Source organism: Dasypus novemcinctus, chromosome 1, assembly GCF_030445035.2.
Source record: "Dasypus novemcinctus isolate mDasNov1 chromosome 1, mDasNov1.1.hap2, whole genome shotgun sequence".
Taxonomy (NCBI): Eukaryota; Metazoa; Chordata; class Mammalia; order Cingulata; family Dasypodidae; genus Dasypus; species Dasypus novemcinctus.
In genome coordinates, this window is record NC_080673.1 from 14995610 (window position 1) to 15018930 (window position 23321).

The following is a 23321-nucleotide window of genomic DNA, read 5'->3' on the forward strand; positions in this document are numbered from 1 at the left end:
TATATGAATAAAAGTGACCTTAAGGGAATAAACAAAATAATAGTAGGAATAAATCACAAAGCATTTCAAGTAAAGTAGAATGTATTTGCTTACTTGCTTGAGATAAGCCTCTGGTGGTCAAGGCAGATATTTACACCCTTGTATTCACTTACACATTTTCTAATACTCAGAATCCTGCCCTCCCACAGCAGGCTACCATTAACCTGATGATTTCCAGAACACGGGCAGGGTTTCTTGAGGATTTACCACTGGAAACCAACTCTTCTGAATTATTGACAGTTTAGCAACAAGAACATACAGTGGAGATGGATGGCTCATATCCTTCTTGGTTACTCATTCTCTTTTCACTCTGGACTTTGTTCCTTTTCTCACTCTGAGTTTGGGAAAGTGACAAACTGCCCAGTCATAGAAGGTGCTAAGAACAATCTAAATCACAAATAGCATATGGCCTCTTCTTTTTGCTTGCTATACTAAAGAATAGGTGATACCTGTAATTTGGAATTTGTTAGCAGTTTAAAATAGGATAACCAGTAATCCACTCTGCCAAATGACAATTGGCTATGCAGTTGTTCCAGAAATATTTATTTCATTATGCTGTTTTTCAAAGACTCACAAAGTTCACAAGATAAGGAGGACGGAGAAAAAATTAACAAAAAAATCAGTCTTATAAAATGTTCACCCCCCCCAATGTAAGCATTTATAAAGCAATTGTGCTATGATATAAATATTTTTTCTATTTTCCCATCTTTTTATTTCCATATTTCTTCATTTCCGGATTTTTGAGGTATTAGGTCTTACACACCCTAATCTGACTTAGTACAGATTAAAATTTTTAAAAACATAGAATAGTATAAAGTTTAATTAAATATTTAAGAAAGGAAATTAAAGATTAAACTTATTTTCACTCAATATATCTTAACAGTGAAATATATTTATTAATATCTAAAAGTTAAAACCACAATGGACAATCACAACTACAAATTCACATTCTTTTTCCCTTTTCTGCCTCAAACCCCAAAGCAACAATAACAAAAGCAAAACAAAACTATCCAGAGCTCGTATGTTGGTTAATCTTACCTCTTTTTCAGAAGTAAGAATGTGCCACAAATCCATGTGGGTTCTAATAAGTATTTCCTCATTTATTAATCTCTTCATATCCCATTGGTATATTATTTTTCCTTTATCAAACATTTTATTCTATAGCAATTCCTACTCTCACTTAAAGAATTATTTTGTCTTGTTTCTCCTCTTGGCAGGTTTGGATAGGTTTTTTGGCCCTATTACTACAGTGCTGAGATGGTAATAATCAGTTTCTGGGCAACAGTGCCCCTAGAAGTGCTTTAATCAAAATATTCTATTTCCTGTTATTTTCTTCATGGAACATGGCTTTTGTAGAAATTCAGAGTGAAAAAAAAAATTACTTTAACATGCTTCTTAGTGCTCTGGGGCGTAAAATTCCTTACCTGGATGGACAAGCATTATCTAACCCCAAGAAATTTGATCCATCCCTTCGAAATACCAAAACACCAAAAGTTAATGCTGAAATAGTTGAGTTGGTTAGGGCACATGCTATTAGAAGCTGAAATTGCACATTCAATCAGGTCCTAGTAAAAGTAACTCTTTTCCACCTGTTTTCTTCAACAAATTCTTAGAACATATTGGCCACAGAGACATGGGGCAGAAAGAATGATCTGGGAAAATTCAACACTATCCTTGGAAAACTATATCATCAAATCAGTGGCATAAGTTTTATAAGTGAATGAAATAGCATCGTGCTTTCAAATAATGACTGTCAGTTATAAAATCACTCAGGTTTCTAGAATGCTAGACCTTAGAATTCTTCTGAGATACTGAAAATTAAAACATTTGCCCCTGTTTTGGATTTCTCCCTAGAATTATTTTAATTCATTAATTCATCCACAATCAGTTTTTCATTCTTTATTAAAGAAGTTCTGGGTTTACAGAACAATCATATGTAAAATACAGAATTCCCATATCCGCCCTATATTAACACCTTGCATTGGTGTGAAACATTTGTTATAATTGACGGTAGCACATTTTTATAATTGTATTACTAACTAAAGTCCATGGTTTAAATTAGGGTCCACTCTTTATGGTATGATTCCATGAATTTTTAAAAACTTTCATTCTGTTTCCATAAATACAATCTAACATTTCCCCCTTTTAATCGCATTCAGATATATATTTCGCTGCTGTTAATTACATTCACAATGTTGTACTACCACCATCTCCATCCACTACCAAAACATTTCCATGATTCCAAATAGTGACTCCTGTACATTTTAAGCCTCAACTTCACATTCCCTATCCCCAGCCCATTCCCTGGTAACCTATATTCCAAATTCTGACTCTATGAGTTTGCTTGTCTATTTCAAATTAATGAGATCATACACTATTTGTCCTTTAGTGTCTCGCTTATTTCAGTCAACATAATGTTTTCAAGTTCATCTATATTGTCATATGTATCAAGGCTTCCTTTTTACAGCTGAATATTCCAATTTATGTATATACCACATTTTTTTAATCCATTCACCTGTTCACGAACAATTGGGTTACTTCCATCTTTTGGCAATTGTGAATAATGCTACTATGAACATTGGTATGCAAACATCTGTTTGGGAACCTGTTTTCAATTACGTTGGGTACATACCTAGCAGTGTGATTTGGAGAGTTATATGATAGTTGAATACATAGCTTTCTGAAAAACAATAAATTGTCACAGCAGCTGCAACAATTTACATTCCCACCTACAGTGAATGAGTGTTCCTCTAGCCCTGGTTATTTTATTTTTATTTTTTTTTAAATAGCAGCCATTCTAATGGGTGTCAAATGGTATCTCATTGTGGATTTGATTTCTATTTCCTTGATGGCTACGATGTTGAATATCTTTGCATGTTCTTTCTGGCCATTTGTATATCTTCTTTGGAGTGTCATCTATTCAAGTTGTTCATCCATTATTTAATTGAGTTGTTTGTCCTTTGGTTAGATTGAATGATTTCTTTATATATTCTGGATATTATGGTTTTCTACCACAGTGTTGATTGTCATTTTACTTTTGCAATAACATTCTATGAGGCTCAAAAAGTTTTTTTATTTTGATGAGATCCCATATACCTATTTTGCTTATGTTGTTTTGCTTTGGGTGTATAGTCTAAGAAACTATTGCCTAATGCAACACTGAAGATGACTTACTAGATTTTCTCCTAGGAATTTGATTGTTGTAGCTCTTATATTTAGTCTTTGACCCATTTTGTGTTGATCTTTTTGTAAGGTGTGAGGTAGGTGTCCACATTCATTCATTTTCAAATGGAGGTCCAGTTTCCTCAGCACCATTTGTTGAAGAGACTGTTCTTTCCTTCAACAAGGTCAATCAGTTGGCCATAAATGTGAGGGTTGATTTCTGAGTCCTCCATTGGTCTATATGTCTGCCCCTGTTCCATAACCATGGTTAATATGATTGTGTAATATGTTTAAAGACCAGGAATTGTGAGTCCTCCAATTTCATTATTCTTCAAGATAGCTTTTGCTATTTGGTGCCCCCTACCTTTACATATAAATTTCATGAATGGCTTTTTCATTTCTGAAAAGAAGGTTGTTAGAATTTTGATTGGGGTTGCACTGAATCTATAAATTGCTTTGATAGGACTGACAATGATATTTAGTCTTCCAGTCCATGAACACAGGATGTCCTTTCATTTATTTAGATCTTCTCCTCATAGCAATATTTTGTAGTTTTCTGTGTACAAGTCCTTATGTCCTAGCTTATTTTTATTCCTAGATATTTGATTCTTTTATTTACTATTGTAAATGGAATTTTTTTATGTTCTTCTGATTGTTTGTTGATTTTATATATAAACACTATTGATTTTGGGGTGTTGGTCTTGTACTTGCCACATGGTTGAAATCATTTATTAACTCTAGGGCTTTGTTGTGGATTTCTTAGGATTTTCTGTATATAGGATCATGTCATCTGCAAATAGGGAACGTTTTATTTCTTCCTTTCCAATTTAGATGCCTTTCATTTCTTTTTCTTGCCTAATTTCTCTGGCATGGACTTCCAGTACATTGTTGAATAACAGTAGTGACAGTGGGCATTCTTGTCTTGATCCAGATCTCAGAGGGAAAGCTTTCAGTCTTTCACCATAGAGAACAATGTTAACTATGAGTTATTTGTATATGCCCTTTATCACGCTGAAGAAGTTTCCTTCTATTCCTAATTTTCTAGGTGTTTTATCAAGAAGCAGTGCTGGATTCTGGCAAATGCCTTTTCTGCATTAATTGAGATGATTATATGGTTTTTTGTTTCATTATATTCATCTGTTGTACTACATTAATTGATTTTCTTAGGTTGAACCAACCCTGCATACTGTGGATAAATCCTACTTGATCATTCTGTATAATTCTTTTACTACGCTGTTGGATTCAGCTTCTTAGTATTTTCTCAAGGATTTTTGCATCCATATTCATCTTATATTAATAAGAGATTTTCATCTGTAATTTTCTCTTCTTGTGGTATCTGCACCTGGCTTTGGTATGAGGGTGATGTTGGACCTGTGGAATGAATTAGGGCGGATTCACTCCTCTTCAATTTTTCTGAAAGAGGCTGATCAGTCTTGGAGTTAAGTCTTCTTGGAGTGTTTGGTAGAATTCCTCTGTGAAGTCCTCTAGTCCTGGGTTATTCTTTGTTGAGAGCTTTTAAATTACTGACTCAATCTCTTTACTAGTAATTGCTTTGCTGAGATCTTCTCTTTCCTCTTGAGTCAATGTGGTGAGTTTGTGTGTTTCCAAGAATTTATCCATTTCATCTAGGTCAAAGTATCACATTATCTGCTAAATTATGTCCATAGCATCCTTAATGTCAGTTTTATTTCAGCAGGGTCATTAGTAATGTCCCCCTTTTCATTTATGATTTTAATTATTTGTATCCTTTCTTTTTTTTCATTGTCAGTTTAGCTAGCTTGTCAATTTTATTGATCTTTTCAATTGCTTTTATTGTTTCTATTGTTTTTATTATCTTTTATTGTATCATTTATCTCAAATCTAATCTTTGGTAGTTCCGTTTCTTCTTACTTTGGGTTTATTTGGCTCTTTTTTTTCTAGTTTCCAGTTTTAAGATTAAGTCTCTCATATGATTTAAAGACTTTCTTCTTTTCTAAATGTAAGCATTTAGAGCTATATATTTCCTTCTCAGCTCTGCATTTGCTGCATCCCATAGGTTTTGCTATGTTGTATTTTCTTTTTCATTAGCCTTCAGGATATTTTCTAATTTTTCTAGTGATATCCTCTTTAACCAAACCATCAAATTTAATAATGCCTTTCCAATTGGATGAAAAACATTCTTACCTATAAAACAGCCTATTCTTCTCAACTTTAAAGGTGTTATTTTAAAGGTGTTATTCTTTACTCTTTTATACATCTCAAGCTATAAATTCTGAATCAAAATCAAAGGTTTTTTGTCCATTAATAAATGTCAATGATGTAGCATTTTTGTAGTTGGCACTATACTTTTGGATAAAGAAAATACGCCCATGTTTTGTGTTACTGCCTTTATCTAGGTGTATCAGTCAGGGTCCAATCATGAAAGAAAAATAACAATGACTACTTAAAGGGGAAATAATTTTTAATATACTGAAGTGTTAACTAGGTATAAAGTTGTTAACTAGGGTGAGGGGGTGGGAGGTATATGGGGACCTCATATTTTTTTAATGTAACATTAAAAAATAAAGACAAAAAAAAGAAGGGAATTCTAAAGTATCACAGGCACTTAATAATAATAATAACTGCAGGAAGCATCTAACATTCTTAGGGATGGAAACAAAGATAAGAATTTGATATTATTAAAATTTAGAGAAGTGTAATAGAAAAAGCCTCATGAAGGTGAAACAGACTTCTCAACTGTTGCTGACGTCTCTAAGTTTGAAGAAAGGCTTTGTGGGACAAATTATGTGCGACACAGCTGCAAAAATCCTTACCAAAACGCTAACTGAACCCAATGGTATATTAAAAAGATTGTATACCATGACCAAGTTCACCACAGGAATGCAGGGGTGGTTACACCCAAAAATCAATCAATGCAATATACTACACAAGTAGAATCAGGGAAAAAACACATAATTATCTCATTAGATGATGAAAAGGCATCCAACAAAATTCTACACCCTTTCTAGGCTACAAATCACTCAGAAAAGTAGCAAGAGAAGGGAATTTTCTCAACATGATAAGGACTATTTGTGAAAAATCTGCATCTTACATCATACTCAATGTTGAAAGACATAAAGCTCTCCTCTTAAGATCAGCAAAAACAGGAATGCCCATGTTTACAACTGCTATTCAATATTTTACTACAAGGGAAGCAAGCGTGGCTCAGTGGTTGAGTGCTGGCTTCCCACATATGAGGTCTTGGGTTCAATCCTCAGCCCCAATACCTCAAAATCAAACAAACAAACAAACAAAAAAACAATATTTTACTGGAAGTTCTTGACCGAGAATTAGGCAAAAAAAATAAACAAAAGTTATCCAAATTGGAAAGGCATGATCTTATATACCAGGAAACCCAAAGGAACCCACAGGAAACTACCAGAGGTAAGAAATGAATTCCACAAAGTGGCAGGGTATACAATCAATACACACAAAAATAATTGTGTTCCTATGGACTAGCAATGAACACTCTGAAGAGGAAATTAAGAAAATAATCCCATTCACAAAAAGCATCTAAAATAATTAAATATCCAGGAATATAACTGAGGATACAAAGGACTATATACTGAAAATTATTTTTTAAAAATTAAGATCTAAATAAATGGCAAAATATTCCATGTTCATTAATTAGAAGACTTAATGTTGTTAATAAGACAATATTTCCCAAGGCAATACACAAATTTAATGCAATCCCTATTAAAATTACAGCAAGCTTTCTTCAAAAATGGAAAAACCTATCCTCAAATCTATATGGAACTATAAGGAACCAGTATAGCAAAAACAATCTTGAAAAAGAACACGTTTGGAGGACTCATACTTCCCTATTTCAAACTCAAAACGTCATGATACTGGCACAAAGATAGACAAATAGATGGGAAGAACAGAATTAATCTAGAAATAGGCCTACAAGGGCACTAAACACATGCAGTGGGGAAAGAATAGTGTCTTCAAAAAATGATGTTGGGAAAACCAGATATCCACATGCAGAAGAATGAAGTTAGACCCCTATTCACACCATATATAAAAATCAACTCAAATGGGTCAAGGACTTAAATACAAGAGCTAACATTTTCAAACTCTTAGAAGATTACATAGGGGCAAATCTTCACGATCTCATCTTTTAGTTCCCTTGAGAGTTCAAGCAAACACCATGCAAAGGGCTGAGTTAACTTAAACAATGAGGATTTAATGGCTCACAGCTTTGAAGCTAGGAAAATGTCCAAATCAAGGTATCATCAAGGAAATGCTTGCTTCCTGAAGGTTGTAGCATTCTTGGTCTGGCAGCCTATGATCCATGGCCCGAGGCTCTGGCACATGGCAATGAACATGGTACTCTCTATTGACTTCTCCCTACTATTCTGGGCTCTGTTGACCTTCAGCTTCTTGCTTTCAGTGGCTTTCTCTGTGCATACCTAAATTTTATTCTACTTATAAAGAACTTGAGCAAGAGAATTAAGATCCATCTTGATAGACTTGGGCCACAGCTTAGCTGAAGTAACCTCATCTATAGATCCCACTTACATTGGAATGGATTATATGTCAGAACACATTATTCTTGGGTCCATACAGCTTCAAATTATCACACCTAGGATTTAGCAATGGATTCTTAAATATGACACCAAAAGCATAAGCAACAAAAGAAACAATAAATAAATTTTGATCTCATCAAAATTAAAAACTTTTGTGTATAATAGGAAATTATGAAACAAGTAAATATACAACCTAATAATAGTGGAAAATACTCTCAAACCATATACTAAATACGGGTTTAATATCCAGAATATATAAAGTTCTTCTATAACTCAACAAATAAAAGACAAGCAATGCAATTATTAAGTGAGCAAAAAATTTGAATAGACAGTTCTTCAAAGAAGATATGCAATGGCCAAGAACATAAAAAGATGCTCAACATCATTAACCATTAGAGGAATGCAAATTGAAACCACAATGAGATACCGCTTCACATTCACAAAGATGGCTACTATTTTTTTTTAGAGATGGAAAATAGCAAGTGCTGAAGAGGATGCAAAGAAATTGCAACTCTAGTGCATTTTGGTGGTAATGTAAAATGGTGCAGCCACTGTAGAAAGCAATATGGCAATTCTTCAAAAATTTAAACATAGTATTACCATTTGATGCAGGAATCCCACTTCTAGGTTTATACCCAGAGAGAGTGGGAACAAGTTTGCATACAGATATTTGTACACCAATGCTTATAACAGCATTATTCACAACAGCTAAAAGCTGGAAACAACCCAAACATTCACTGGAAAATGAATAAATAAACACAATGTGGTATATACACAATGAAATATTATTTGGCCATAAAAAAATGGAGTTATGAGACATGCTGTAACATAGAAGAACCTTGAAAACATTATGCTCAGTGAAATAAACACAAAACCTAAGAACAAAGATTGTATAATATCACATATAAGAGATGAATAGAAATAGAAAAGTTGCAGAGACAGAAAGCAGATTAGAGGTTACTGAAGGTGGGGGTTGGGGTGACAAACGAGGAGTGTTTGTTTAAAAAAAGAGTATATATATAAGTTTTACAGACTAAATATTTAAGTCTTTAAAATTAAAAAAAACAACTGTGAGACAGCTACTGTTATGCAAAACAAACAAACAAAGAAATTATTTTTTTAATTTTTTTAATTCAACAGAAAATTTTAGCTTAGGGAGATAGATAATCTGATAAAAGGTGCTGTTTTAAGTAATATTTGTTTTCAATATCATAATTTTATTGAACTTATACCTATCTTAATGTGATAGAAGAACATGAAGCTCAGTGATAACAAAAACTAAGTTTCAAATATTACAACTGATTCCCACAAAATAAACCCCTGAAGACTCCTGATTTAAAGAGCCCAAGGAAATTTTCCACTGGATGACTGCATAGACCTGCCAGTGTTTATTACTTTTATCTGTACTTTGAAGGATATATAGATTATTTAAGTACAGTAAAACTCATTGCGCCAAGGATACCAAAGCTGAGTATAAAAGATCTGAAGGACTTTTTTCAGGGATTCACTGAAGAACTGAGAGTGATCATGTAACTCCTGATGGATTCGAGGAGGGAGACTATGCTTCCACCTACTCCCGTGTTGAACGAGAGCAGCAAACTGGGTCTCTTGAAAGGTGAGGGAGAGTGTGTATCTGGAGAACAGCTAACATTTCAGATTTGGAATTCAAGCCATGGGTCTCTGGTCTCTTTAAATAGAAGATAATTGGTTCCGCATTTGACTGAGACATGGCATAGACTTTTTGGATGAGCATAACTCAGGTGGTGATAGCAGTAGTAGTAATAAATATTATTAAGGAATGTGGTCAAATCCTTATAAACAGTGTCTTCATCCTTACCACAATTCTACAAGGTAGATATTATTATCTACAATTAACAGTTGAGGAAACTGAGTGTTAAGGAGTATAACTAAATTAAATTTTCAAGCATCACATGGCTAATGAGTGGTGCATCAAGAATTTAAGCCTGTTTTATCTATACCATAAACCCACACTCTTTATACATTGCACTGGTTGTTGTTGCATTCATTTATTTAACTCATTGAACAAATACATATTTATTATGCATTTATAACTTTCAGTTTATTTCTGTCAGAGAGAGAGAACAAAAGGAGACCATTTGCGGAAAATGAAAACTAGGTCAGGAGGTTTGTTTTGTACTATATTAGAAAGAGGTACAAGAAGAATTGGAAATTCACTGGTTTACCCTTTTGACTCTCTCTTTCTCTTTCACCCCCTTCCCCCCTCCAGGGGACTCACAACATGCCCTTACCTGCCATGGGATCCATCTCTCATCATTTTATTCAGCTGCAGTTTGCTTACGTTTCCTGAGTCATTTGAACACATTGCTCTAGGTAATGAATGTTCAAGCAGACATGTACATGGGGATGTTTTTATGATCACCTAATCGATCACTTATGGGCCTTTGATCAACTAATTTAGGAAGGACCCACTAAGTGGTGGGAGTAAGGGTAGGAATGAAAAGGAACAGAAGAAAGGCAGGAGCAAGCACTTTTTGAAAGTACATTGCACTTTGAACAAAATTATCAGTGCCTTAGAGTTTGTATTAGTCTGCTAAAGGCGTGCAGATGAAAAGTACCAGAAATCTGTTGGATTTTATAAAGGGTATTTATTTGGGGTAGAAGCTTACAGTCATAACTCCCTAAGCTAACTCAAGGTACCATAAGAGGTATTTTCTCACCCAAAGTCATCGGCCATGTGTTGGAGCAAGATGGAGGGCCATGTCTGCAAAGGTTCACCCTTCCTTCTTCCTCTTAAGGCTCAGTGGCCCCAGCTTCTTCGAATATGAGATGTAGGCTAGGACAAGTCTCGTCTTTCTTCCAGGGTCTTGCTTCTCTCAGGGCTCAGCTGCTCAGGGCTCTGGTCTCTGCAACTGCAAGCTATCAGGTGAATGGCTCATCCCTCTTCCCAGGGCCGCAGGAGCCTGTCTAATGAACTGTCTCTCTTCCTCTGGGTTCTCCTTCTCTGTGCATTTACTTCCTGGAGCTCCAGCATTCAAATTCTAACTCTCTCCTCTGCAGTGTGGTTTTCTCTGTGAGTCCCCACCCACACGGGGGTGAGGGGTCAACATCCTACTGACTTTGCCGAATCAAAACCCTAACTGTAATTTAATCAAGTAAAAGCGAAACCTCTGAATTTAATACAAAGGGGAACACGCCCAGAGGAACAGACCAGTTTACAAACATAATCCAGTATCTATTTTTGGACTTCATAAACAATGTCAAACTGCCACACAGTTATATAGTCAAACTATAATTCTAAGCTGTATAAATCAATACTCACTTTTAACATCACGGTTAACAGAAGCTGAGAGAGTAACTTGCCTAAATTCTCACTGCTCATCAATAGAGGAGCCAGGATACAAAGCCAACTCTGTTTGACTCCAAAGCATTCTTTCTATTACATGAAAGGACAATGCTCCAAAGTATTTATACTGAAGTTTATAGTAGGTCAAGAAAGGGTCATGGAGAAGATATAAAGTGCAAGGTCTGTTCCTACGTTAAAAAATAATAATAAAGTCTAGAAAGTTTTATGAAGAGCCAACAGGAGACCAAGAATTTGTCTCCAACCAGACAAGAGGCCTATCCCACTACAGGAATAATGAAACATTGTGTTCTTCCTTTTCTTCTGTTGTCCTGCTTCTTATAGTCTTTCCCATTTTAAGAGTTATATCATGTGACTACTTTTTTCCTTTTGCTTTCCTCCACATTTTAATTTTTTTTTATTATAGAATTTGAAAGTTTTTAGAAAAAGTATGCAGAAAATACAGAGTTCCCATTTACTGGTCCCCTGATACAGTCTTCTATTAACACCTTGCATTATCATGGTAAAGGTTTACAATTGATGAAACAATAGTATTGTAATTATTAACTAGTAATTATTAACTATAGTTCATAGTTTACATTAGAGTTCACTGATTGTGTTATAGAACCTAAGATTTCCCATTTTTGGCACATTCACATATGTAATTCAGTGGTGTTAATTCACTCACGATGTTGTGCTACCATCTGCACCATCCATTACCAAAACATTTCCATACCCACAAATAGAGACTCTGTACTTGTTAAGCATTAACTTTTTAAAATAGAGTTTGTGATAATGATAAGTGGCCAAATCTCAATGGAAACTTTTCACTCCTGTTGTGAGATAAAAAGAACTTACATAGCTGGAAAATAATTTCACTTCTCTACTATGCTTTTAGTTTTAACTGCATCTTAGAAAAACTGAATGACAGGGCAGGGGATTGAGGCAGGGTATGAGTATGGGTCCAGATTATCCTAAGAGTTAGTAAGCACAAAGCATGACACCAAAGAAATAAAGAGAGAAAAAATTCAAACCCACAAGCAAAGCTGAATCCAGCCAACAGCTAAGGAAGACATTTAAAGGACTAAACCCCAGAGACAGAACTTCAAAAAAAGTGATGGTTCTTTTGTAAGATCACAATGATTACTATACATTTATTGTTTATGGAATGTTCATGTATGGGTGATAAACCTCAATTTTTAAAGAGATTTTTTTAAAAAGCCCACCCCCCCCCAAAAAAAAAAAGAGTGAAGGAGAATATTCTAGCAAAATGCCCTGAATCTGCAGAATAGTTATCCTCAAAGTGGCTGACACATGCAGCTGAGAAGATCTGCCCAAACCAGGCAGGTCTGCTTTTCCTCTCCCAGGTGTGACATGAAGTGTACTGAAACTGAGCAGCAGTTTCCCTCAAATGCATTGTTGTGATTCACCAGTTAAAATCAGTGGTCTTCCATATTACAAATACTTTGCTATGGCTAAAAGGAAATGACTAGGTTTTTTAAAGCAAGCTTCTTATTGGAGTCTAGCAAGCACCTAGAAATGCACACAAATCAAAAGGGTAGGCTGCCTGACGGTGTTCCACAACCAATATCCAAATCAAGAAATGAAACGTAATAAAAAAATCACTCATACCTGCCCTCAGTCACTATGCTCCTCAGGTCAGAAACTACCTGGATTTCTAACGCTATGGATTAACTCTGTCTAAAGCACTATGTAAATGGAAACATGCAAAATTTACCATTTTGTGTCATTCAGCATTGTGTTTTTGAGAGTCATCAATGTAGTTAAGTATAGCGATAGTTTGACATTACATTGCATGCTTACATAACTTGTATAGTCATTACATTGTTAATGGGCACCTGCTTTTTTTTTTTTAGTTTTTAATACAAACAGTACTGCTGTGAACATTCTTGTATGTCATGTCGTATGGCATATCCTTTAGAAAGGAATTGGCTGGGTTGAAGGATTTATTATGTTCAACTTTAATAAATACTCCCAACGTGTGTCTGTGCCAATTTCCACTCGCTCAGCAATGTTTGAAATCTCCAGTTTCTCCGCATTGCTACCGATACTTGGCATTGCTAATACTTTCAGTTTTTGCCTTTCTGGTTAGAGTTAACAGATAAAATACAGGACATCCATTTATATTTGAAAATTTTGGCACATACTTGTCCTAAAAAACTGTTCGTTGCTTCCCAGACATTTGAATATTATGGCGAGTCTTATACTTTTACTAGTTAAATCTGGCAACTCCATTTTGATGCATGTGTTGAGGTATCTCACTGTGTTTTAATCTGCATTTCCCTGATGATTAATAGGTTGAGCATCTTGTCATGATTATTTCGGCTATCTGGATATCCTCTTTTGTGATGCTCCTATTCAAAGTTTTTGGCCATTTTTTTTATATTTCAGTTTTTTTCTTTTTAATTTCTAGGAGTTCTTTCAATATTCTGTATTCATATTCTTTTTCAAATAAATAAGTTACAAATATTTTCTCCCAATCTGTTTTGCTTATCCAATCTCTTAATAGTATCATTTGATAAATAAAGATTTTGGTTATAATCCGAATTCTTAATACTTTCCTTTATAGATTGTGATTTTTTTGTCCTGTTTAAGAAATCTTTGCCTCCCCCAAGTTTTTGAAGAACTTATTTTATGTTTTCTTCCAAAAGTTTTATTATGTTGTTTTTCACATTTAAATCAACAATCCATCTGGAGCTGATTTCTGTGTTTGATATCGGGTATACAGTCAATCACTTTCTAAACAGATCAGTGATTCAATTTAAGATGCAAATTTGAGCACACATAATCTTTTGTATTCAGATATACTCTCTTGGGTCAGAGAAGAAGGAGTGAAGTTCCTGTTACTTGCAGGATATTGCAAATAACTCTATATATGCCCAAAGGACTATTTTACATTTGTTTATTTTATCTATTATATGTTGGTACAGAAATTATTTAAATGGTGCTTGGATCCTCAGAGTGGCCTACTAAGGGAACTGGCTCAAACACAGTACTAAGACATTCTTCTCATGTTCCTTTACAAATGTATCAGGTACCAGTTATTTACAATTTTATATCTAAAGCATCTTCATTTGGATAGGTTCTATAAATTAAAAATATATATATTTATACCTTGAAATTCTGAACTGTTTTAAAGATGACCCTCCATCCTTGAACTGTGAAAATCTCCTTCTGTGATATGAATTAAAAAGAGACCCAAAACAGTTACATACATGAAAGTGTGTATGAAATGAGATAGCTGTAAGGAGCAGAATCAATGTAGAACATGTAAGGCAAAAAATAAGCTTTGAAAAGTACTTGGGCTATTGGATTCTAGAATAATGTCCAGCGTTTTAGACCATTTTTCTACTTATTTCATTAATAGGAAATGAGGTTCAAAGGTTTTTAAAATAAATAGACAGATACAGATGAATTACTGTAACATACACTTTTTCAAGAACATTAATTCTATAGGCCATACCCTGTATTGAATATGTCAGGAGAAGAGCAGGTATCTATACTATTATAAGTACATGGCTATATGATTATAAAGAGGTTTCAAGAAGGTAAGAATCTGGACACATGAAAACAAATCATAGTTATATTCAGAAGTTATTTCAAGTTAGACAATCATAGTATACAGTTTTAAAATGCTAGATTGCTTTCTTCTTACTCCAAAGATGAAATTAAAATGGCAGCAAATTACCCAAGGAGGCGTTAAATCCACAAGGCCAAAGGAAATGGAAGAGGACAAGAGATTTCAACAAAGATTTAGACATTGAAAAATGAATGCACTAGTGGTAACTGACTTGGAAAAAGTAAAGGTGTTACAATATAAGACCAAGTGAATTTTCCCTATAGAGACCAGAAGAGGCCTAGCACTCCAGGCAGGTAGCAAGAAATGCAGAGGTAGGAGTATGACATGACTTGAAGGCAGAAAGAGAAACAGGGGACAACCAGAACCCAGGAAAGAGCCGTTGCCTCTTTCCGTGCCTAGCACAGCCATTGCCCATGATCCCAAGAAGTAAGCTTGTAGCAGCTCCGAAGCACTGGACGCTGGACAAACTAACTGGTGTGTTTGCTCCTCATTCATCCACTGGTCTGCACAAACTGAGAGAATGTCTACCCCTGGTCATTTTCTTAGGAAACAGACTTAAATATGCACTGACAGAAAATGAAGTAAAGATTTGTAGGCAGTGGTTCATCGAGATTGATGGTAAGGTCTGAACTGGTATAACTCATCCTGCTGGTTTTATGGATGTCATCAGCATTGACAAGACCAGAGAGAATTTCCCTCTGATCTATGCTACCAAGCATCATCTTGCAGTTCATTGTATTATATTTGAGTAGGCCAAGTACGAGGTGTACAAAGGAAAGAAGCTTTTGTAGGCACAAAAGGAATCCCTTTTTTGGTGACTCATGATGCTCATACCATCTGCTACACTGATCTCCTCACTAAGGTGAACGACACCATTCAAATTGATTTGGAGGCAGGCAAGACTACTGATTTCATAAAGTTTGTTACTGGTAATCTGTATATGTTGACTGGAGGTGCTAACCTTGGAAGAATTGATGTGATCAACATCAGAGAAAAATATCCTAGCTCTTCCCCGAGGAAAAGGTATCTGCTTCGTGATTACCGAAGAGAGAGACAAGAGTCTGGCAGCCAAACAGAGCAGTGGGTGAAATATTCTTTAGTTGACATAAATGGAGAATGCCATGTGACTAATTAAAAATAAAGCATGATCAATTGCAAAAAAAAAAAGGCCTTATAATAAAATTTATATAAAAACATAATAATGGCTATAATAATTCAATGGAAAAACAAAGGTAAATGTAGGGAGATCTCATGAAAGGCATGAAAGTAGATAAAAAAAGAAAACCAGGAGGGAAAAGAAAAAATTAGATGATCAGTCCAGGAGGTAGAACAGCTACCTAAAAGGAACTACAGATAGTTTGGAAAAATAATAAATTATTAATACCAGAACATGCCCATAACATGAGTCGCCAGATTGAAACTCACCCTCCTAATGCACCCACTCCAAGACTTACCATTAGGAAAGTTTAAAACATCAGATATGAAAAGAACTTTCCAATAACTTGAGGAGTGGATAGAATAGGAAACAGATCAAATACAACAGAAGTATGAGAATATCAACCAATATTCTGCTATGACATTGGTTGCTGGAAGACTATGAGTCAGAATCTTCAAAATTTCAGGGGATAGTGATTTTCAACCTTTTATTATATATATATAATATATTTGTAACAGTAGTGGTATAATACATATAAGTACAGAAGAAAATGCATTAAAAATAGCCAAAAGAGTTGACAGTGTGTTCCTCAGGAACAGGACGCAGGTACAGAAAGGAATGGGACAATAAACTGCTTTTATTATTATTCAATACTTGTTGATTTTTAAATTATGCACATGTGTTGCTTTGAATGAAAGAGATTAATATAACATTTTAAGAAGAATTTCCTAAGAATCATTTAAATTGTTATTAGCATCTCTTGCCAAAATTTTAAAACTAAATATGATCTTACATCCTGCTCTTTCTTTAAAGATTACCGCACTCATTGTGTTTTGTTTGCCTTGGTAACATAAAACTCTTTTCTAGATTTTAAATTAAATATTTCAAGGATCGTCCCTATACTTCTATATTATTGATTAAAAACTAATATTTAAGGCTTAGCAGTTCTTCAAAATGTCTAATAGAATAGCCTAGAATAGGAGGATAGAGGAGAATTTGTGAAGTTTACCACAAATCTCAATTGCTTTAAAATATTCCTCATCTTCTTTTAAATACATAAAAACACATATAAATTAAAATTAGTATATCTTTCTTAAAAGGAATAAATTCTTGAAAAGTAATAGTACCAGAAAGTTTCAGGGAGGTGAGTACATTGTTTATAATGCTGAAGCTAAATCTTTTTAGCCGAAATGCCTATGAGAGTAAAACAAAAACAAAAAAAAAATTTGAGATGAAAGCACAAAACTGAGTCAAAGGCAGAAAATGCTTATACCCTGTGTCTTAATAATTTGGCATAGTACCTTTCCCAGCATTTCCTCAGTCATTTTCAAAAGACTTGTTAATTGTTCTTCAAAGTATATTTGAAAAAATAATTTCTAGAATAAAGGAGTTTTGGTCTTGTAAAACATAAAGGCAATATAAATCAAATTGTTGCTATTGAATGCCAAGTGGAACTCAGTGGCCTAAGAAGTTATTTTCACTTATCATTGGCTCACACTCAAGTTGGTTGACTTGGCTTGGTTTCTAGAATTCCTTGGATTCTAGGTGGAGGCGCCACAAATCTATTTCCATTAATTGAGCCATATACCCTTGAACTCTTTGTAGTAAAATGTCATCTGTGGTCAATTCAGTTAGCTTGAATTCAATGGGGCCAAGGCTAGTAAAAACTCCACAAGAAGAGAAAACATTGAGATATGATCAAATTTCTAACAAATCCAAAAGTAGAGCAACCTCATTCTAACCAGACAGGGAGGCAGCAAATAGAAGTCAGGACATACTGCTACATATTAACTGCCCAGAGCATGTCCTGCCTGAGGTAGCTTAGCATTTGTCTTGATCTGCCTCTAACCTGAAATGCCTATTAAGTTTTTCATCATAGGAATGGTGAAGGTGTACATTTGAACAAAATCGGAACAAAAACTGGCACCTCCTATTAAGGGAATTTGACCATCTCTACCTCACTGTCACCTATTTCAATTGTGAGTGCCTCTCCTCTTTCCTCTGACCACATCCTGTTGTCCATTTTGCACTCCGTAAATGGATCAGTTGCTTCCAATCCAAAGTGTCTGGGAATGCATATTTGTTCCAAACGCTGTCTGTAGGTGAATAAACAATGTTTTCCATTCAAGGATACTGTTTTGGTTTTTTTTGTTTTAGTTTTTAAGGATTTATTTTTTATTTCTTTCTCTCCCCTTCCTCCCCTGACCCCCCAGTTGTCTGCTCTCTGTGTCCATTCACTGTGTGTTCTTCTGTGTCTGCTTGTATTTTTGTCAGTGGCACTGAGAATCTGTGTCATTTTTTGTTGTATCATCTTGCTGCATCAGCCCTCTGTGTGTGCGGCACCAATCCTGAGCACACTGTACTTTTTCACGCTGGGCTGCTCTCCATAGAGGGTGCACTCCTTGCGTGTGGGGCTCCCCTATGTGAGGGACGCCCCTGCATGGCAGGGCACTCCTTGTGCGCATCAGCACTGCGCATGAGTCAGCTCACCACACAGGTCAAGGAGGCCCGGGGTTTGAACCCTGGACCTCCCATGTGGTAGGCGGATGCTCTATCCATTGGGCCAAATCCACTTCCCTTGTTTGTTTTTAAGCAGTGGATTTGGATAGGTTTCACATAATTCATCCTGAAACTTGTAATGCTGCTACTATGTTTAGACTGTCACAGTAACATCTGTTAAATATGATAAATATAATCTGTTAAATATAGTATAAATGGGGAAAGATTAAACTAATGTTTGGAAACATGCAATGAAGAGGAAAATGTTGTTTTATCACTTTTAATGTTTATATTAGTCTTGGGTAGAACTATACTTGAATCTGTATTCAACAAGTATCATATTGCTCTGATTATGAACCCATATTAAACTAAGCAAACTAGCTTGACTTTTACCCAAAAAACCATGAGAAAATCATTAACTAATAGTTACCTTCCCATACATATTCATATTTCTCAATCTCATGACAACTATTCATAATACAACCAGAACAGATTTTTGAACCCCATAGTTTCTGAAGTCTCATCAGAAAATTAATATCAAAGATTGGATTTGTATCAGGTAGAAAGTCATTTAATATGAATTGTATCTTAAGAAATAATGGCAGACATGTGGCATTGTGAAATTATCTTTTAAAATTTATACAATAAATTATTTTATGAATTCCTCTAAGTGAGATACTGTTTAATTGCATTAAGTTCAGTTGAGGGGCCATTGATTAGATTACTTGATAAGATGGCTTTCGGGCTTTTGATTGGACTATGTCCATGAGGCATAGTCTCCCCTATGATTCAGATTGAGTCTCAGCCTTCTTGCTGGGTCTGATATAAATGGAAACATAGAGACTCACTCAGGCAAAGGAACTCACCATGCTTGATCCTGCCAAATGAGAGAGCACCACAGAATCACTTAAGCAATAACCCAAGAGAGGCTGGGCCCATGGAGTAGTTCAAGAGAAGATGGTAGGGGGAGGCGGAACCCTTGCCAGAGTCAGTGGCCATCTTGCCTCACTATGTAGCAATGATCTTTGACAAAAATGCAAAGGCAGTTCAGCAGAGAGAGGGTGGCCTTTTCAACAAATGATGCTGGAGTCATTGGATAAGCAATGCAAAAGTTTTACATGAAATTTCATTCATGTCTTGTACCCCATGCAAAATTGATTATAGGCCTCAATGTAATAGCTAAAACTATAAAACTTCTACAGGAAAACAGAGGAGAATATCTTCTGACTTTGGGTTAATAATTTGTTTTCTTTGACATGACACCAAAAGCATAATCCATGAAAGGACAGATTGATAAATTAGACTTTATCAAAATTAAAAACTTTTCCTTGCAAATTCACTGTTAAGAGAATATCTGAAAAGGTCTTTGGATACTAACATATAAGGAACTCTCAAAACTCAATAATAAAAAAACAAATAACCAAATTTTTTAATTGGGCAAAATATTGGAACAGACACTTCACCAGGTAAGATCTATGGATGGCAAGTAAGTGCATGAAACACATGAAAACATGTTCAAATCATTACCATTAGGGAAATGCAAATTAAAACAATGAGATACCACTACACACCTATTAGAATCACAAAAAAAAGAATTTAAAAGAACCATAATAAGTGTGGGAAAGAGTGTAGAGGAATAAGAACTCTCATACCCTGTGAGTGAGTACTTAAAGTGATGCAGTCACTTCAGAGACTAGTTTAGCAGTTTCTTAAAATGGCAGGCATGCATCTACCATTCAGACAGTCTACTTCCAGGTTTCACTCAAGAAAAGAAAGCATACATCCATCCAAAGACTTGTATTTGAAGCTTCATAGCAGCTCTATTTGGAATAACCTCGACCTGAAAACAACCCAGGTGTCCATCAATAGTTGAAGGCATTAATAAATTGTGGTATATACCAAGAAAGGACTGTTATGCAGCAATACAAGGAATGACCTATTGTTACATGCAATCTCAAAGTAATTTTCTGAGTGAAAAGTCGGACATAAAAGAGTACATACTGAATGAGTCCATTTATGTAGAACTCTAAAAAAGGAAACCAATATACAGTAATGGAAAGTAGATTAGTGTGTGCTTGCAGAAGGGTACGGTGGTGAGGTATGGATGCAGTAGTGGGAGGAATTATTAAAAAAAAAAGTAGGAAAAAACATTTGTGAGTGATGAATATGTTCACTGTATTGATTGTGATGATGGTTTCATAGGTATTTTCATATGTGAAAATATTAAATTGTACACTTTAAATATGTCCAATGTATTGTATGTCAATTATATGTCAATAAGCCTGTTTTTTAAAATAAATAAATAAAGGGTAGCAGCCAAGGAAAGCTTTCCATATGTTTTTAAAAAATGGGGGTATAGGGTGGAGATGGGGGTCAGGATAAAATAATACTATTGCTATATTTTTCCTGTGGATGGACACATTCACTCTTCTAACTTTGCATTTTTACATTTAACTTTTAAATAGAATAAAAGCAAATGTATTCACTTCATTGGGTGTTTATCTTCCAAAAATAAAATTATAAAGTAAAATATTGCCATATTATTTTCCCATTAAATACTTTTGCCCAAGAGGAGACAAATCTGTTCACAGAAGGTTGGTGAATACCTTCAAAACCTGTATAAACATGTACCCTTTATCAGTTAACCCCATCCGTTTCTAATCCCTGAAGTCAGAACATGGGTATTCAACTTCACCAGTTTCCCTACCAATGTCTATTCTTTTTTTTTTTTTTATTTAAATTTTTTTATTTTTTATTGACTTTGTAATAATATTACTTTAAAAATATATATGTGAGGTCCCATTCAACCCCATCCCCCCACCCCCCCTCTCCCCCCCCCAACAACACTCGTTCCCATCATCATGACACATCCATTGGATTTGGTAAGTACATCTTTGGGCACCTCTGCACCTCATATACATTGGTTCACATCATAGCCCATACTCTCCTCCATTCCATCCAGTGGGCCCTGTGAGGATTTACAATGTCCGGTGATTGCCTCTGAAGTACCATCCAGGGCAGCTCCATGTCCCAAAGACGCCTCCACCTCTCATCTCTTCCTGCCTTTCCCCATACCCTTCGTCCACTATGTCCACTTTTCCCATTCCAATGCCACCTCTTCTATGTGGACATTGGATTGGTTGTGTCCATTGCACCTCTATGTCAAGAGGAGGGTCAGATTCCACCTGGATGCTGGATGCAATCCTCCCATTTTCAGTTGTAATCACTCTAGGCTCCATGGTGTGGTGGTTGTCCTTCTTCAACTCCATCTTAGCTGAGTGTGGTAAGTCCAATAAATCAGATTGTAAGTGCTGGAGTCTGTTGAGGCTCAGGATCTGGCTATCACATTGTCAGTCCAGAGATTCAAATCCCCTAAATATATCTTAAACCCCAACATTAACTGCACCTCCAGCACATTGGCATGAAAGTCTTATGAAGGGAGATCCCATCTGAGTCCAGATTCATCACAATGTTTATTCTTAATACATAAATATTTTGTAAAAGAAAATACAATGGAGAGTTGAGTTTATTTTAGTTCATTTAAACTTCCTACCTCATTTTCTGTAGAATAAATGCAATTCTGCATAGAACTAGAATATTTACACAATTGTTATTATAATGATTAATATTAATAAATTACACTTAATGGATTTGCTTGACTGCAAACAAATGTTCTACATTTCTGATGGATTTGATTTAAATTCTAATTGAATTTTGCCTTGAAATTAAGACATTGGGAAGTACTAAATCCAAGTAATTGAAAAATGAAACTAATTTCTAACATACACAAAACTTCTATATAAATAAATTGGAAATTATTTTTAAACTAATCTCTCAAGATTGATAATAAATTTTCTATTCATTTTTCTAGTGTCAATCTTCTGTATCAAGTTCCTAGTTGTTTAAATTTCCTATTAAGATTATGATTGATGCCATGTCTTAGAATCAATACTTTTCTTCATAGTTATCTTTTCTATACCTATGCCAAAACAGTCAGTTGAAACGAGAAACATTAAATCCAACATACAATAACTCTTCAATTTTTATGACACTTTAAATTCCTTTAAACTCCAAGAGTCTATGATTCTTATTAAAGAAGCATAGGACATAACATTTAAGGCATAGAAAAACTAAAAATTTTCGCATTGACAAAGATTTTATCATGAAAAATATTTTTCAAAAATCTATAAAAGTATAATTAGATTAAATTCAGGGAAAAATCACATTTTAAAATTTTTGCTTTTCATTGTGAAGCGGACTTTTAGGTTTCATTCAATTCAATTCTGTAAGTATACTGCTAGCAACTAATTGGAGTTTATAAGGTCTCACCAATAATTAAAACTAACTGCATACTTGTTAACAGAATTGAATAGGATGAACACTTTGCTTCCTAATGAAGCTAGATCAGAATTGATCATCTAGTTTTCATTCCTTTTTCATATTGTTTAACTTCCATACGAAATGATTTGCAGGGTTTTTGATAAACTACTGATCACACTCTCCTGAAGAAGCAATGAAAAGTTCAAATAAAGTTAAAAGTTCTATTCAAAAGGCACATTTACTTCTCTTTTCAAAGTGATGAAAAAAAATTGATTGTGAAAAGAACTATAGTGGGGAGCAGATGTGACTCAAGCAGTCGGGCTCTGCCTCCCGCGTCAGAGGTCCTGGTTTCAGTTCCTGGTGCCTCCTAGAGAAATCAAGCAGACAAGGGAACCGTGGTGGGGGGTGGGGGTGGGGGATGGAATTTTAAAAATAAAAAATAACCGAATCTTAAAAAAAAAGAAGAACTATGGTGGCAGGCTTAAGCAATTAAAACTTTTTATCTAAAGAGAAAAGACAGAGAAGAACTAGTTATCTTGGTCAAATAAACTTTGGTACATATAGTGGTAGCCTAATGTGGCCAGAACTTGAGGATAGACGAAGCAACATATGTTGTTTTAATTTACAGTAAAGGGAAGACTTGATTGAACAGGAAGGACAAATGACCTGACAGTA

The 23321-nt window shown here is 35.0% G+C and overlaps 1 pseudogene; it reads left to right on the plus strand.

Annotated features, from left to right (window-relative positions):
* The first annotated feature begins 15084 nt into the window (after window positions 1-15084).
* On the plus strand, window positions 15085-15836 carry LOC101442313 (small ribosomal subunit protein eS4-like; annotated as a pseudogene).
* Window positions 15837-23321: the final 7485 nt, after the last annotated feature.